This window comes from Leptonychotes weddellii, chromosome 14, assembly GCF_054177405.1.
Source record: "Leptonychotes weddellii isolate Sample4059 chromosome 14, ASM5417740v2, whole genome shotgun sequence".
In the NCBI taxonomy this organism is placed as follows: Eukaryota; Metazoa; Chordata; class Mammalia; order Carnivora; family Phocidae; genus Leptonychotes; species Leptonychotes weddellii.
In genome coordinates this window covers 35,479,440-35,495,578 of record NC_138382.1, presented here as the reverse complement: position 1 = coordinate 35,495,578, position 16,139 = coordinate 35,479,440, and positions in this window count along the sequence as shown.

The following is a 16,139-nucleotide window of genomic DNA, read 5'->3' as shown; positions in this document are numbered from 1 at the left end:
AAAAAAAAAAGAAAAAAAAATATCTGAATTCAATAAAGGAAGATTGTAAAACTATCAAATGTGTTAGAAATGCATACTGCCAAGCTAAGGAGACTAATGGATTACCAAACAAGAGCATACCATATCTAAAAAGTAAATAAGAGCAAATAAAAAAAATAGATGTGGCTGAATTCATTAATTTGAAAGAAAGGTTTGAAGTAATCAGAATGAATGTAGATGAGAATGACAAAGAGTTTATAGCAAATAAAGCAGAGATGCTATATAGAGAGAATAAGTCAAGAATGACTGACCGCTTCATATTATAAAAACAAGCAAACAAAAAAACCCAGAAAACAGCAAGTGTTGACAGAGATATGGAAAAAATTGAAATCATTGTAAATTGTTAGCGGAGTGTAAAATGGTCAAGCTGATATGGAAAATGGCATGGCAGTTTCTCAAAAAATTAGAATTACCATATGATCCAGCAATTCCACTCCTGGGTACATACCCAAAAGAAGTGAAAGCAGAGACTTGAACAGATATTTGTGTAAAAGCATGTTTGTGTTGATAGATATTTGTGTTTATAGCAGCATGATTCACAATAATCAAAAGGTGGAAGCAACCGAAGTATTCATCAACAGATGAATAAATAAACAAAACGTGATATATACAAGCAACAAATACTATTCAGCCTTAAAAAAGAAGGAAATTGTGACACATGACACATACAACACAGATGAATTTTGAGGCCATTATGCTAAGTGAAAGAAGCCAGTCACAAAAGAACAAATACTGTATGAGTCTGCTTATATGAGGTACCTAGAGTTGTCATATTCACAGAGACAAAGTAGAATGGTATTTTGCGAGGGGTAGGCGGAGGAAGGAATAGGGCGTTATTGTTTAATGAGTAGAGAGTTGCACTTTGGTGAGATGAAAAATTTCTGAGATGGAGAGTGTTTATGTTGGTATGACAATGTGAATGTACTTCATGTCACTGAATTATACACTTAAAAATGGATAAAAGGTGGGGCGCCTGGGTGGCTCTGTCGGTTAAGCATCTGCCTTCAGCTCAGGTCATGATCTCGGGGTCCTGGGGTGGAGCCCCACGTCTGGCTCCCTGCTCAGCATGGAGTCTACTTCTCTCTCGCCCTCTGCCCCTCCCCCTTGCTCATGTTCTCTTTCTCTCTCTCAAATGAATAAATATAATCTTTTAAAAAATGGATAAAAGGCTACATTTCCTGTTATGCATATTTTACCACAACTTTTAAAAATTAAAACTTAAAAAAAGAAATGATCTATTACATAGATAATTTGAAATAGAGAATCTAACAAATCAAACAAAAAAAAATTCAAGCTATAATGAGTTTCCATAACATGAAAAACCTGAAAATAGAAAAGAATCTAAAAACCTTGATATATAATGATCCATATAGAGACATATTCTGGTTGTTTAACTGAACTTCAAATGAACAAACAAACAAGAAGTTACTTATAGGGAGACAAACATCAGCCTGGCCTTGGAATGTTTTTATCACATCATTCCACTTACTGGTTTAATTCTTTTGACATTATGGTCAAAACTCTAAGGTCAAGAAATTATAATATAAGAATATTATACCCCAGCTAAGTTGGTATTCAAGTAGAGAAGGGCCACAAGAAAGTATCTACAAACTTGAAAAAATTCACAAAATATGGTAATCATGAACTCTTCTAGAAACCACTTGATAATGAAATCAAGGTGACTCGAGAGAGGAATCAAAACAAATCACACAGAAATAGAGGAGCCTTAGTAGTAGAATCGGTACTCAACACTAAACCATTTAAACATTACACTAACAATTGGAGTAATTGCGTTTATAGGACAGAATATAAATCTATAAAGTTTTTAAAATTAGTTACCACTTTTGATGCTGTAACATACAGACTCAGTATCCTACGGGCTTACATTAACGTTTATATTTCGCTCGCATTAGGTAAGGGTGGGGGCTGAGTTGCGGCTCTGCTGGACCCATCTCCACATGTTCTCCCCTTGCTGAAACCCCACTGACCAGGCAGCCCCTCTTGAGCACATGCCATTTGCATTGTGGAGGGCTGAAGCAAGATGTCTCAAACCAAAGCACACATTCCCATTAAAACCTTTGGCTTAGGGGCGCCTGGGTGGCTCAGTCGGTTAAGGGTACGACTCTTAATTTCAGCTCAGGGAATGAGCTCAGGGTCCTGGGATTAGCCCCATGTCCCTCTCTGTGCTCAGTGGGGAGCCTGCTTGAGATTCTCTCCCTCTCCCTCTGACCCTCCCCCCACCCCACACATCATGCACATTCTCTCTCTCTAAAATTACTAAATAAAATCTTAAAAAAAAAAAAAAGCCACCTTTGGCTTAGAAGAGGCAAACTTCATGTTCCATCACAATATATTGGCAAAGCTGGTCATGTGGCCAAGCCCAAAGTCACTGAGACTGGATTTTAACTAAATGTGGAACCTGGGGGCAGTGGAGTGGGAGGAAATGCAAAAACACGAATCTCATGTTTTCTCTCAGGAACCAATTGATACTTCATAAAATCAAAAGGTATTGTTATAAACAAAACATAATGATTTCAACCTCTTCATGTTTTTTCCCCCTTGACTTTCAAAGAATCGTGTATGAACTAGTATCTCATGTGGTAAAGAAACAATTATGTGAAGTACAGCAATTCCTTTAGTTTAGCTTTACTATCATTTTCCATACGTTAAATTCACGTAAAATTAAGTATAATCCTTCTTATTTAAATATAGCACACATAATAGGATTCCATTTTAAAAAATAATTTCTATTTATCTATCTATTCATCTTTTTATCTGTGATTACCCATAGAGATATATCTAGAATGAAGTTCACCAACTGTCAATACAGGTTATCTCTGTGGGATGGTTTTTTGTGGGTTTTTTTCTTTTTTTCTTTGTCTGTTAATTTTTTTTGTCATAAGGATTTATCACTTTTATAAATTGAAATCACTGTTGTAAAAGTGCAACAAAATGCCAAATATGAACATATTAGGTATATATATTTCATAAATCTCTTTAAAATTTTTTAAACTTTGGGACACCTGGGTGGCTCAGTTGGTTAAGCATCTGCCTTTGGCTCAGGTTATGATTCCGGGGTCCTGGGATAGATAGAGCCCCGCATCGAGCTCCTTGCTCCTTGGGGAGCCCGCTTCTCCCTCTGCCTGCCGCTCCCCCTGCTTGTGCTTACTCTCTGTCTCTCTCTCCCTCTCTCTCTGACAAATAAATAAAAAAATAAATAAATAAAATCTTTAAAAATAAATAAAAATTTTTAAAACTTTTTAAACACAGTTTAATGTATTTCCCAGGCTCCCATAATTTCAGGAACGTGGGCCGACATAATAGGGGAGGTATTTGTATGGGGGTTGGGGGGGGTGGATCATCTGATCTTCAATTCATCTCTCCGTGCCAGTTGTCCTGACGCAGCCTATGTTCACGTCCACATGGCCCATGTCGTCTGATGGCTTTCTCCTCTTCCCCCACTCTACATCTGAGCCACACAGCCGTCAGTGAGGCTGACCATGGCATTACCTGCCTAAAAGCGTCAAGGAACAGTTCCCTCCCTGGTGTCTTGGCAGCTCCCTGGGACGGTACTCAGAAGCAGGAAACCAGGCCAGGTGGGCCTGTGGAGAAGCCCCAGCGTGCTCCGATACAGACGAAGCTAAACACGGGCAAACAGTAATGCGAGGCCCGAGTCCCCTCTTGCTCCCAACCCTGAGCATAGATCAGGAAACTGCAGAGCTCTGGTAACAGCATCCCTCTGTTGCCAGCCCCACCCTAATTCCTGGTGGTATTTTCTTATCTAGGGACACCAGGAGGAAGGAAGCCACTGCTTCTTGAGGCAGAGATCAGTGAAGTTACTCTCTGAGACTCCGGAATGATGCTGCCCTTCCTCTCTCTCAGAGGCATCTGGCATAAACTGGTTAATGTGCTTAGGTGTCTGGACTGCAGAGCCAGGAGAGCTTCCAGTCCCACTGCAACCCTCCTCTAAGGTCATCTGCTTGTTGAGTGGAAGTGAGGGAAAGGGAGAGAACACCTAAAGGAAGGTTGGAGAAATAACTCAGAACTGCCGCTTTGCTTTCTTAACACCAAATTCAAAAACTCTGTGATCTCAATCAAGAAGGTAGCGTAACTGCCGCATTACAGGCTATTATGTTTGCTTTAGGAAAGGAGATGCTCACAGTGGGTGACTAAGAGGTTGAGGGTGAAACCGATTTGCTGGAAGACTGTCCTCCGATTACTTCCAAAACAAAGACAAGCACATTTTGTCTTGGTCTCCAACAAGCCAAGTGCTCTGCAGACCAAAAGAATGCTGGGAAGGGTCTGAAATATTGCAAAGGGAGAGTGAGCAGGATATTCGAGGAGGGCAACGAGAGGATTTGTGGCTAGTGGGATACCACAGCCAGACAGACCCTCGTCCAGAGAGAAAGCAAAAGGAAGAAAAGAAGAACAACAACACAGCAAAAGGGGAAAAGGAAATGTGGTAATAAAAGGAAAGAAATAAAAAAGGCAATTACAGGTCTGAACTTAACTTGAGGAAATCCTTCTGGACTAACAAGGGTACATGATGCAGGATAAATCAAATAATTTCCAGGTCTTTCCTGAGACTTAAAGGTATACATACATGATGCGTGCAGGATGACTCATCCAAAGTGTATAAAATTTTGAAAACACCTTTGCTTTCTACTGGAACATTAACCATAAGACCATTTAAAATGAAGAGAACATCTGCTCAAATACACGTGTGTCCAAAATCATCCATGGAGGGCTTATGTGCCCCAGATGATGCATCTTCCTGCTTAACTACTGGGGACATTGTCCATATTTCTATAGGGAATCACTATAGCATATCACACTTCCCAAACAACTAATGTCCTTTTTAATTCGGTTGAAGTAGGAAAGATTGTAAGAGAAAAAAATCTCGTAAGTAAACAAAGCTTATAAATAAGTAAAAATCTAGAAACATTATCAAAGGTTTTCTGAAAACTAATTTTATTTTTGAAACAAAAATCTTTGCTCAATTATGTGCAAGTATGTTATTAAATTGTGCCGATGCTCCACCTCATTCCAAAAGAATCTGATGCATGTGATACGCACAATTAAATAGTTGTGACATAAACACTGCCAACCTCCCATGATATACGTCTTACTCTTTTCCCTGATATTCATAACCAGAGGGTGAAGTTTCCAAAATCAATAACCACTACTAACTGAATGAAGGACTTCTGTAGTCAGAAGGAAGACTGTTGAAATGCATCTTGCCATTGATATTGTCTTTTCTGAACATCAATTATCCAATGGTAAGTGCCTAAATTATGTACAAAGAGTAAAGGAAATTAAAGCTTTGTCTGCCTTTGGAAGAAAAATGGCATAGCAACTATCTCCCCATTATTTCTGAGCCATTCTTCCCAGAACTTCCTGTAGGTTCAGAGCAACACCGATAATCTATGCAAATGCCCTTAATCTCTAACTTCCAGGCAAAAGAATTTTAGTATATCACTTAGGACTAGTGTCATCTAACATTTACAAAGGACCAAATGCTAACTTTCCTAAATAAATTTAATCTTGAACCAGGAGCTCATATATTTTATTTAGCCAATTATCACCAACATTATCGGTTACCTTTAAAAAAAAAACTATCTCTAAAAGGGGCTCTTTTCTTTCTCAAACATTGCCATACTGTTTTATGCTTTATATATCCTCCATTCTAAAGGGTAGGGGTTACTTTATTAGAAGCACGCTGCATATAATGATGTTAGGGAATTTAGAAAATTTGATGCCCAGAGTAAATGCCCTAGATAGAGTATAAGCATGTGGTTTAATAGTTACATTGTTCCTTGTTGATGCTATGAAAGTGTTCCAGTTTTACTAGAACTCCCATAAGGATATGATCTTTGGAGTTCATCTTGGCATTTATAAAAAAGTGGTACCTGGTTTATAACTATGATCTTCATGGAGAACATACACTGCTCCATGATTCTGCTCTTAAATGCACTTGATGCCTAAGTTAGACTCTACTGCTAAAAATAAGGTGCCTCCCTTGCTTCCATTTTGAAAAGTTCATAGCATATGCTATAAAATGCCACTAATTGTTAATCAACCCTAAACCGTTCACCGGTTTTATCCACTACATAAGAATGAGAGTTTGTTTCTTGGTACATAGCTATCTGACCTCCTGAACACATTTCCTAATGAAATCCTCATGTTTTGCTCATAGATGCTCTTTATATCCGGGTCAGGACAATCTCCCCAAAGTTCAAGTCTGAGGTCACAGGCCTCTTTTTAAACCATAGGGACCGAGAGCCTGGCAGGAGTTGGGAAAATGAACAGAGTGAGCCACAGGCTTTTAGGGAGTTGGGGCTGCCTTCTTGTCCCCATGATTTTCATGTTCCATTTGACACTACAGGGAGCTTTTTGAAGAATGAACAATGTTAGTTCCTGATACATATATATCAACTGCTGAGAATTTGCCATGATTCTTGGTTGAGAATGAAAACACAGATCCATAAGTATGTACGACTAATAGTAAAATTGGTTTTCCCAGGGGCTGGAAAAAGGAACACTGTAATTGGGAACATTGCAGCGGTGTATAAGATGAGCATTCTACACTGGAAAGCATTAAGTAAGGGGTTTTACAGCATGTGAAATTCAGCACGGTTTTTACTTTATGCTCCTTCATGGAGAAAGAAACTGTTACATCATTCTCCCTGGGGACAAATCACCCATTTGGGCAAAAGGAGCCACACCGTGAATGAGGGGGCAGGAGAGGCTTTATCAACACAGATGTCTTTTTTTGAACTAAAGGGAAATGCTTTTCTTCAATAAAAGTGTGCTTTGAGATCTAATCTTTCAAGGGGTCATTTCTTGCTTATAACATATAGGACCTAAAGACCTTTGAATTCTCACATTATGAAAGGAACATTACCAAATGCACACTTGATTCTCAAGGAGATATGGGACACTGACTCTGAAATAAAACCAGTGAACAGAATTCCCTTCCCAGCCCATAGGCAAGAGAGAGGCTTGCTAATGAGGTTGGAGCCATTTGTCGGCAGGTGTGAGCCAATTTCCCAACAGGGAAGTTCCACATCAGAGACCCCAGCATCACACCTGGAACTAATTGGCCTCCTTTTTGGCAAATTCAAAAACTAGGCCAAAGACTAAATAGACCTTGGAGACTGTATAACCACTTCCGTTTCTAAGTGCCGTCAACCCCAGAGCAGGAAGGAGGGATGCTGGGGAGGTGGCCCAGAGAAAGGGCTGCCCCACTGGCCCTGCACCTGTACCAGGAACAGGTTAAACACACTTCAGTTTTCAAAGCCCCCAATTTAAATGTTTGTGCATTATTCTGATCATTTCTTTCAGGATGCCGAGTTACATTTTTCTGCACTCTGTCCTGGAAATATTCACTTTTAAAGGTGGGTATGTATACAGATACAAAATACTACTTTCAATAACATCACATACTCCGGAGGAGGTGGAACGTAAAATATGAAATTGTTTAATTAGTAAGAGGAGTTATTTTAAAATAACTTGGATTTCCTTCGTTTTAGAAGATTACTGCATTTTCCTTTCAATTTATTCACACAAAATGAATATATTTGTTAAAATGATATTGATTCAGGATCTTTTCAGCCAGGCTTTCCCCTGCAAGTACCCGCCCCCCCGAGACTGAGCATACCAACAATACATAAAAAGACCTTGTCTACAGGAACGCACAATCTGATGGATGAGAAAGAATAATAAGCAGACAATTAAAATGAAGTGTTATAATTACATAATTGGCAAAGGAAAACAGAGGGTCATCTTTGAATGCAGAAGGGGGATGAGGAAGGAAGCAGCAGAAGCTGCGTCATTTGTGTGTTTGGTTTGGAGTCTGAAGACTCTCCGGTTAGGAGGGCCCCTCACTCTCCACACTCCCCTCCCTGGAAGTCCTGGTTAAGGAACCAGATGAAGGGGCTTGGGAGGGTGTGGAGAATTGCAGAGCCAGTGGGTGGAACCCTGAGTCTAGGGGAGAAGCTATTAGAGATAAGGCTGCAGGGTTCAGGGGAAGTCAGATCTTAAGAGCAGCATATGCTACGCAAAAGAGGTAGGGCTGATCCTGGAGGAAATAAGAAGACTCTGAAGTCTTTTAATCCAGGGAGTGCCATTAGCAGTTTTGTGTGTTGGCAACACCCTCTCGCTATAGTGGGAAGGATGATTTGGAGGGTAAGGACCTAAAGTCAAGGAAAACAGGCACGAGGCTGCTGTGGCTGTCCCCTGGTGAAGGATGATGTGGATGTGGGCTGGGGTGAGGGCAGAGATCTGGGGACTGCATTCAGAGACATCCAGTAGGTAGAACTAAGTGAACAATACTGAATGTTGGGGAAAGGAAAGACAAGGTTGCATCCAAGATTTTTGGCTTGGTTTATCTAGGGCAGTTTAAAATCTACTGCCTAGGGCGCCTGGGTGGCTCAGTTGGTTGAGCGACTGCCTTCAGCTCAGGTCATGATCCTGGAGTCCTGGGATCGAGTCCCGCATCGGGCTCCCTGCTCGGCGGGGAGTCTGCTTCTCCCTCTGACCCTCCTCCCTCTCGTGCTCTCTGTCTCTCATTCTCTCTGTCTCAAATAAATAAAAATAAAATCTTTAAAAAAATAAAATCTACTGCCTAAAATTACCTGTTCTCATGGGAAATGTCATGATTCATTCAGTCATTCCTTCATTCATTCATCTACCAACAAACATGGACTGAGTATGCCAGGCCTTGTCGAAGATGCTGGGGATACAGCACTGAACAAAGTCGTAAAAATCCCTGCCTGGGGGAGGTTACATTCCAGTAAAGAGAGAAGGGTAGTAGACAAATAGATTAAAATGTGTCAGATGATGATATCTGATAAGGAAAACATGGGGGTTGCCGGAGAGTGATGGAGGGGTGCTAGCTAACACAGGCTGGTGTGACAAGACGACCCTCGAGCAGAGCCCTACACAAAGTGAAAAAGGGAAGGGAAAGAATGTACCTGGCAGAGAGAACTGCTAGTGCAAAGGTTTGAGGCCAGGGCTGATGCGGTTAGGAACAATCCTTACCCAACACGGAGGCTGCCATCGCCCAAATGCAGCTCCTATGACAAGGCCTCCCTGAGGCTGTATTCTGTCCCTACTCCCTCCCCCCCCCCCGCCCCAGGCAAATACTGCAGTTCTTTCTGAAAGAAATGCTTGAGACCTCAGAGCAAAACATCTTGTGCCTGTTGGACTGGAGAACTCTCAAGTCGTGGGAAGCAGCAGGGTTGTTACCATCAAGGAGTGGACAATGAAAGAGACTCTACATTTACTCCTGCAAGAAGCTGTGGGATGGGAAAGGCAGGATCAAAGGTGTGCTTAGGCAAAGAGAGGTCTCCCAGAGCACGGAGACCCCATGCCAGCACTCCCTACCATCATTTATAGAGCAAATAGAGGGTGCAGCACTCCCTAGACAAGAAGTACCCTCCTGCAACCTGCTTTCCATCAGAAGGCTCAAGAGGCATGTGTCTAAGCACCAGTTTCCAGAGGAACAAAGAAGAAACTCTAAAGGGCTGGAAGGCAGATGCAAAGGACATGTCTCATTGTCTCTAAGTCCTTGGAGGAGGACGCAGTTAGTAAAGAGAGCCACAGGTGGAACCCAAGGCAACAGCAACCTCAAAAGTATGTCCAGAGGTGGACGAGCTCACTAAGGGGGCCAACAAATGGTCAGAGAAGTAGAAGGAAACCCAGGAGAGCCTGAGCCAGAGGAGGAGAGAGCTTTAAGAGGCCACAAGTCAAGAAGAGCAAATCCTGCTGGGAGGTCAAGGAAGACATGCCCACTGGATTCAAAAGCCAAAATGGAAGGGGTTGGGAGTGAAGACCAGATGAGTATGCTCCTCTTTCAAAAGTGTCATGGAGGATAGAGATAGAAGTGGACATACAATTAGGCAGGAATTTTGTTGAGTTTTTGTTTGTAAGTCTGTATTGATGGGGACGTTAAAAGATACACTAAAGTGTATTAAAAATTTTAAGAGTTTCTTTGAGCAAAAATCTATTCAAATTGGGCAGTGACAAGCCAGAGTGGTTAGGAGTGCTCCACTGGCAAGAGCTAGAGGCAAGACTTTTATAGAGAAGATGTGGAAGCAAAACAAGGAAATTATTTGGCCAAATCTTAAGCAGTTGCCTTATTTGGGAAAGACTCCTTGGCTGTTTGTATTTGTCTTTAGGTTTTTTTTTTTTTTTAAAGATTTTATTTATTTATTTGAGAGAGAGAATGAGAGAGAGAGCACATGAGAGGGGGAGGGTCAGAGGGAGAAGCAGACTCCCTGCTGAGCAGGGAGCCCGATGCGGGACTCGATCCTGGGACTCCAGGATCATGACCTGAGCCGAAGGCAGTCGCCCAACCAACTGAGCCACCCAGGCACCCCATGTCTTTAGGTTTTGATTTCTTAACCTTGAGGCATTACAGGCTTAGGTTTGGTTTGCTATGTAGGATGCTAAGTCATTAGAAGCACCTCAGTCTAATGACTTCTTCATTAAATTTAACAGGGAAAACATAAAGGTGGTTAAACGTTGAGGATACAGAGCCGGTAAAAAGGGAGACACTGCCATTCGGGAAGAGAATGAGAGGCAAGGCCAGACTGGAGCAGAGTTCTGATGATAGGGAATGCGAGAGCCAGGTATGAGTGTGCAGATGTAGGGACAGGAAGTTTCAATGTCAACTTTTTTTAAACATCTGTTTTATTGGGCGCCTAGGTGGCTCAGTTGGTTAAGCGACTGCCTTCGGCTCAGGTCATGATCCCGGAGTCCTGGGATTGAGTCCCGCATCGGGCTCCCTGCTTAGCAGGGAGTCTGCTTCTCCCTCTGACCCTCTCCCCTCTCATGCTGTTTCTCTCTCTCTCTCTCAAATAAATAAAATAAATAAATAAAATCTTTAAAAAAATCTGTTTTATTTATCTTCCTCTACCTGCCTATAAATGGCTTTCTATACCCACAATCCTCAGTGAAAAAACTCAGCTCTCAGCTTCAAGACAGAGTTCCTCAAGTCCCTGGTAAGGCACGTGTGCAAGCTGAGTGTTCTCCCATCCAAGTACGAACCAGGCCCGACCCTGCTTAGCTTCTGAGATCAGACGAGATTGGGCGCGTTCAGGGTGGTATGGCCGTAGACCGAAAGCTGAGTGTTTTCGATTTGTAAGAGCTGGGGCTTGTTGAAAGAAAAAAGCCAGGGCTGGACCGTGCAAGGCAGACCTGGAGATGACAGCAGAGGCCTATGAAATTAGCCATAGGGCGGCAGGAGGAAGCCATAGGAAGGAGGCAGAATATGTTAATTTTCCCATCACCCAGGAAGGAGATAAAAACCCTTTCTTGGCTGAGAGGAAATCTCAAAGAGATTACGAGAGGAGAGCCCCAAGGTGGGCCTGCTCTGTGCCTCACCCCTCAAGGTCAAAACCAGCAAGGGGATGGAGACAGGACAGAAATACCCAGATAGACTTAGAGAACAGCAGTACTTCCCAGTGTGCCTCAGTCACCATGGTAGAGAAAAATGGGGCAATAGCAATGGCATATTAGGCAGGGAGGGCCTGAAATAGCTCCCCTCCACCCACCCCATAAGTATTCCTGGCCTCCAGTAGGGTGTGGGAAAAACTGTGGGAAAAAAAAATCCTATAACAAACAGCCCTGAAATTTAAGAAACTTAACAAATTTTTATATTTCTTTAATTTTTTTATTACAGTAAACTCTACCCCCAACATGGGGACCAAACTCACGATCCTGAAATCAAGAATCACATGCTCTATTGACTGAGCCAGCTAGGCACTCCTCAGATTTGTATATTTTTGAGCACACTACACAACCATCACTAGTTGGCAGAGACGTCAGCTTGTCTTTGACACTCAGGGCCCAGGGCAATGGATCAATAGCCATCTTGGATACAGCTGGGTGGTCTGGCAGAGGAAAGAGTATTCGGGAGGCTCTTGCCCAGACAATTAATGTTTACCTTGACTCACCTCATTTTTGCTAGTTGGTCAAATGAACCACACGGCTCCAGCCACCCATAGGGGGCCCAGAAAGAATAATTCAGAGATATTTGGGGAGCAACACTAATGATGGTCACGTCTTCCATGGGAAAAGGGAGCACTCTACCAGCTAGAACGGTGGGTGGCTCAGGATGCAGAGGTAATCATGAGAAGCTAATGGAAGAAAAGGCGAGTCTCAGGGTTACTGGGCAGAGGTGTTGCTGGGCAGGGGTGGCATGGGGTCCAGGAGGAGATCCATTCACTACACCACCCACCAGTGCTTCAGCAGAGGATGCAAAAAAGCACCAGGGCCACAGCCCAGGCCTGGGGGCAGGGGAAGGCAGAGCAATGGTCAGTAAAGAAAGAACAATACATGGACAGCCACCATGGTCCAGGGAAGCTACCAAGAATTTAAACTGAATTGAAAGAGTTAAATGCAGCATTGACTTATCTAAAACTATAAGTGAGTCATCTTGAAGTAGCAAAAGAAGTGTATGTCACCATTGGAGGAAAAGGGGAACTGTGACAAATTCTGGTCCAGTCATAGAGTAATAAATAATGACAAGTATAGGACTGTCCATGTAAGCTGTGATTGGGACTTTTCTGCTATGACAAGTAGACATGTGGTGGAGTAAGAGGGCAGAGATTAGTAGCACCCTACAGACCAGGATGTTCATGTGCAAAGGCCTCTATTTTCTTTGCAAATGAAAAGAGGTCATCTAGGACTGTGCTCTGAATGACCAAACCCCTGGAAACATGATGGTGACCCAAGAGCCAGTAAGCCTGAGTGATATCCACCCCAGGGAGCACCAGCACTATCAGATACCAGTGTTCCCCACCCCCCACCCCAGGGCAGGAACTTGGCATTCTGAGCCTGGATAAAGGGGAGAAGAGAGTATAACACAAGCGCATAGCCAGGCAGCACACATTTGGTTCAATGATGGCCATGCACTGCTGGAGAGAAGTCACAGAATGACCCCTGCCTCAGAGAAGGGTGGGAGGGGCAACTGTCCCATTCATCCTGCACATTGGGTGGCTCTGTGTATCTGACTCTAATGAGTGAAAAGAGAACTGACATTGGAATCAGACGGAGGTGGCTGGCTCTTCCAGCCACCTTCAAAGTACAATCTCTCTGGATCAGTTTTCCCATCTATAAAATAGGGAGAAATGCAACTCCCCTAGGTGTTTGAATGAGGATCAGATGAGATATTCATGGACAGTCCCTCAAACATAGGAAGCATTTATAAAATAAGATTCCCCACTCACATTTCTGTCTACTAGTGACCCATCTGGTATTCAAAGAACGTACATCTTGCCATCCTTCATGCTGTGAAGTATTCTCTAGTAGTCCCAGTAAATCATTTGAAAAATCAAATTCAAAAGCATGCTGGACAAGTCAGAAGTATAAATGTCAGTAATGAACGACACGAACAGTAACTGAGCTTTGACAATCCTCACTCCTCACCCTCTCCCCAGCAGACCTGTTCTGTTGCATTATGTCACAACATGGGCGTGAAAGGCTGATAAGGATTCTTTTTTAAAGCTCCAATCATTCACTGCCCTTCAACCTAATGACAACAAAATTTCATTCAGCAGCCAGTGATCCTCTCTGGGTTTGGAAACTTTTTCGTTTATTTTTGTGTATGGGAGGCTGGAAATATTTCTGCATTAGCACTAGGTACTATGAGATATTAAGTGAATTAGCATATTAACTCACTATGGTTATCTTTTGCAGCATAACAAATTTCCCAACACTGTGGCTTAAAACAACAATTTCATTTTCTTTCTTATGTTTCTGGGTTTGATATACTCAAATGAGCAGTGCTCACTTGGGGCCTCTCCACGCGGCTGTGGTCAGATGGTATGCCAGGGCTGGTGTTCTCTGCAGGCTGGCTAGGACCTGGGTGGGATGGCTGGTGACTGGGTGAGCATCTCTCACCCACGGGGGCTTCTCCTTTCTCAAAGAAAATGGTAGGATTTCTTTTTAAGCTTGACAATTCATTTCCCTGGAGGAAGCAATAGATGATTTAGGGTAATTGTAACACTTAACTTGGATGAAAGGTGGGTGGGGCAGTATAGGAAGCAGGCCTGAGAAGGTCCAATAGAGGCATTAGGGCATAGCAGTTAAAAACAGAGGCTTTAGAGATGGAGACCTTAGGCTCTGTTGACCTCTTTGCTACTTTGTCAGCTCTGCAACCCACTAGCTGTGTGGCTTTGGAGCAGATTTATCTTCTCTGAGCTTCATTTCTGCCATCTCTAAAAGAGGCTAAAATAATGCCTACCTTGCATGGTATCTGTGAAGATGGAACAAGATAATAAAGTGCAACGCCCTGTGTTTAGAGGATGCTTATTAGGTGTTCAATAGTGACAGGAGGAAGTGTCTTAGGAGCCACACCTAGAAGCAGTCCAACGAATGAGAAATCCCAGTGCTAAGAAATTTGGTTGGTTCCAGAATCTCTGGCAATGACTAGAATCAAACATTCCCTGCAGTATTTTAATCCAAGAAGGAAAAACATACTTTTGATGAGCAAACTTGCTTATAGTTACTTGTTTTTACATGCATCAATATCCTTGTAGGGAGTCCCCAGAAGAAAACTATGGTGTGGCTTATTCTGGTGCCTTGTAAATGGGGTTGTTTTTTATTACATAGGTTGTGTTTGGCTCTGGGGAAAGGGGAAGCTCAGATCACAGCATGTTCTGAGTGCGTGTGTGCTGGGAATACCCACTGCTGGTCCTTTGTACCTAGCACCTCTCCCATAAACTGTCAGATCTCTCGGTGACAGCTAAATACATGCTTTAGACATGTGTTAAAAATCAGGCATGCCAGGCCCAGCTCAGATTTCATCTCACTGAATCACCTTCTGCGTAGGACCTTAGGAAGAAGGCAACAACCTCAAACAGAGCTTAAGTTGCTCTCAGGTAGAATTACAGGACAGGGGCCTCGCTGGGGAAATGTTCCTACGATTTAAGGGCATCATAGAGGACCCTACTGCTTGAGTGCTTCAAGAACTGCAGAAATTGGCAAGCATTTTGCTGCTTCTGCTGCTTCTTCTTCTTCTTCTTCTTCTTCTTTTTTTTTTGAATCTTTACAGGACTGTAAAACTCAACTCTAAGTGCCAGTTCAAAACTGGATAGGCAACAATAATTTCTATCTCCATCAATATTAATGCTAGGGACAAGCCCTCCATCCAAGTGACAGGAAAGCATCCAGAACCAATTTGAATCCCCAGGCAGATTTAGAAAATTATTATGCCTCAACAGGGGGTAGGGTTGAATCTATCTGCTTCGACCCACTTTGGAAGATGATCTCTTCCCACTACAAATAAACAGATGATGGAAAATGCAGGCCAGGGGTAGAGAAAGCCTGACTAGGTAATTTTAGCCATTGACACAGAGACATTCTTGCTGCTCAACAAGATCAAGGCTAAACTTGGAGTGGGCAGAGCTCCTCAACATTTTCTGTGGTCAAATATGCAGCTTGGCAATCAGTCAGGAGAGGAATGAACACAGAGGATTCATCGCCTTCAGCTCAGCCGCACGGCTCAGCCAGACTCTTCACAGCAAGAAGGTTCTATTTGTTTCTTCCTCCTCTAAAGGAAAGGACAGTTTTTCAAAGGACCAGAAAAAAACCTTTGGCCAAATTTGGATTATGAGATCAAGAAATAAAATTATCAGGAAGCTTAAGTAGACATAGAGTCAATCAGTTAGTCTGAAATTAGATGACGTGAATACATAAGGCATTTAACAAGTATTTCTTGAAGCCCAAACCAAGTACTCAGCTGTAATTTCTAAATCTATTTTATTTGAACCATATACAGATGAAAATTGATTTCCTGAAGTAACTAACCAAATAGTGTGAAGTATAGAAACTAGAAAGAGGAAGCAATGTTATTATTTCTTTCTGTGCTGTAAGTTTTCCACCACATTTTAAGAGGGGGTCATGATGACCTGGGGCATGTCTAAGAGAGAGAAACCCAGGTAGAAGGGAAATGCAAAACCCTGTCACATAGAGACTGTTCAAGGACTGGGACCATTGAGGGGGAGGAGTTCTCAAGGGGCAAAGGGACACGATGCTTTGTTTGATTTTTTTGTTTTCATTTTGAAAGGCAGTGTTGAGGTCATAACATATTT